Source organism: Propithecus coquereli, unplaced genomic scaffold, assembly GCF_000956105.1.
Source record: "Propithecus coquereli isolate 6110/MARCELLA unplaced genomic scaffold, Pcoq_1.0 Scaffold773, whole genome shotgun sequence".
In the NCBI taxonomy this organism is placed as follows: Eukaryota; Metazoa; Chordata; class Mammalia; order Primates; family Indriidae; genus Propithecus; species Propithecus coquereli.
This window is the reverse complement of record NW_012153874.1, coordinates 280,506-282,716: the sequence shown is the minus strand read 5'-3', so window position 1 is coordinate 282,716 and position 2,211 is coordinate 280,506. Positions and strand designations below refer to the sequence as shown.

General features: G+C 38.1%; 1 protein-coding gene across 2 annotated transcripts in view; it reads left to right on the top strand.

The window, feature by feature from the left end:
* LAMA3 (laminin, alpha 3) overlaps positions 1 to 2,211 on the top strand; it is a 252,466-nt gene that overhangs the window by 173,850 nt on the left and 76,405 nt on the right. The window lies entirely within an intron of this gene.

Here is a 2,211-nt window from a genome sequence, read left to right as displayed (position 1 = left end):
TTGAGATGGATGGATAGAAAAGCCACAAAAATATCTTACATCAAAAGAGAGTAATATAGCTAAATACAGGAAAGCTCATCAGATCATAAAACATTTTATAACACCCATGTAGTTACAACTACTCCTTAAAAATAGTGTTCCTTTTGTATTATTAAATATGTCCAACACCTAAAAGTGAAAGTTTTTGAGTACCTTGAACTTGCAGACATATTTTAACATTTCTGTATAAGTACATCTATAAATGGAATACTGTTAAATGTTTAGCAAGAAAAGACACAGAGTAATGATGCCTGCTACAACATGTATGACCTCAGGAACATTATACTATATAAAAGAAGCAAGATGCAAAGGACTACATACTGTACAATTCTATTTATGTGAAAAGTTCATGTCAGCAAAAATGGTGAGGGAAAAACCTTCACAAATTCTCTCCTCCCTAAAAGCATGAGAAAACTGGCAAAAAAGTGGTCAGCATCAACTTTTTCAGAACTCTGGAAGTTAATCAAAAGCTTGCAGCCATTTAGAAAGTGTTTATTCCGGAAAAAAGGTTGAATCTCTGTAAGAAAAGTGAGCTTTGTGGCATTCAAGTTGGCCTATTACCATCCTCTTCTCTCCAGCTCCACAGGAGCGTTGCAAACCAGTGCCCACAATCATGGTGAAGTCTAGCAGCTTGGCAGCGTCTAGAGAGGGCAGAGGATATTGGAATTCCTTCAAAGCCTCCTTCCCAGAGAACTGTCATAATTTGACCTGTCTGGAGGTTTTTCAGAAGATTCCATTTGCAAGTTTGTCTTTATTTGACCTGACTGAAGCTTTTTACTGGGAGTGTTGTTGAAAACATTTAGATTATTTAACTTAATTGCTGCCTGAGGTGGTTGTGGAAAACAAGGTAATCATAAAGCTTAAAAGGCTGGGGAATGGGATGTTCATAGGGGCTTTGAAAAGCTCCAACGTAATCCTAGAAATGTAGCAGGCTATGCACAAACAAGGGCTGTGAACATATCCAGGTATGTGCACATGCTGAGAAAAGACCTGAGAAGGCTCTAAGCTCTCACCTCTGGCTGACCTGGAGGCTCTCTGTAAGGAGGAAGTGAAGGCTAAAGCAGAGTTTTCAACTGCCTGGCTGAGAGTTGAAGGGATCCCCCTACATGCGCACAGAGTCATTTTGCAAAGATTAGGAGACCTTTTTGTTTCCAGGCATTTAAGGAAATCTTTGTCCAATCATTAGCTGATCATGAAGCTAACAATGCAGAGACTTTAGTGGACACACATGACAAAGAATACAGACTTTACAGAATTCATTCAGAAAAGTTGCTAAACAAACAAACAACAACAAAATAACAACAAAAAACCCAGGGAGTGAGGTGAATATGATTTCCAGAGTTACCACATTATATTATTTTAAATGTCCAGCTTTAAATAAAAAATTATGACATTGCCAAAGAAACAAGAAATTATTGGTCCAAGTCTTGTTTCAAGAAAGTATGGACTATGCAGAGGGAGGGGATGGAGTATATACACTGTCACTGAGAAAGACCAGATATTAGACTTATAGAGAAAGACTTTAAATAAATACTTTAAATATGTTCAAAGAATTGAAGGACACCATGTGTAAAGAACTAAAAAAAATATATATGAGAGCAATGTTTCATATTGAAAGAAGAGAACACAGATAGCATCAATAAAGAAATAGAAATTATAAAAAAGAACCAAATAGAAATTCTGGAGTGGAAAAGTATAATAACTGAAATGAAGAATTCACTAGAAAGGCTGCTATGGACTGAATTGTGTCCTTTCCCCTCCCCCATTCATATGTTGAAGCCCTAAGCACCAGTATGGCTATATTTGGAGCAAGGAGGTAATTAAGGTTAAATGAAGTCATAAGGGTGGAGCTCTGGTAGGATTAGCATCCTTATAAGAAGAGACACGAGCGAGCTCACTCTCTCTTTCTGCCTTGAGGACACAGCAAGAAGGCAGCCTTCTGACAGCCAGGAGGGGAGCCTCACCAGGAACCAAATCAACCAGCATCTTGATCTGGGACTTCTACCCTCCACAACTGTGAGAAAATAAATTTTTGGTGTTAAAGCCACCCAGTCAGTATAAGGTATTTTGTTATGGCAGCCCAAGCTAACTAAGACAAGGGCTCAAAAACAAATTTGGGCAGGCAGAAGAAAGAATCAGCAAACTTGAAGATCAATTGAGATTATCCAGTCT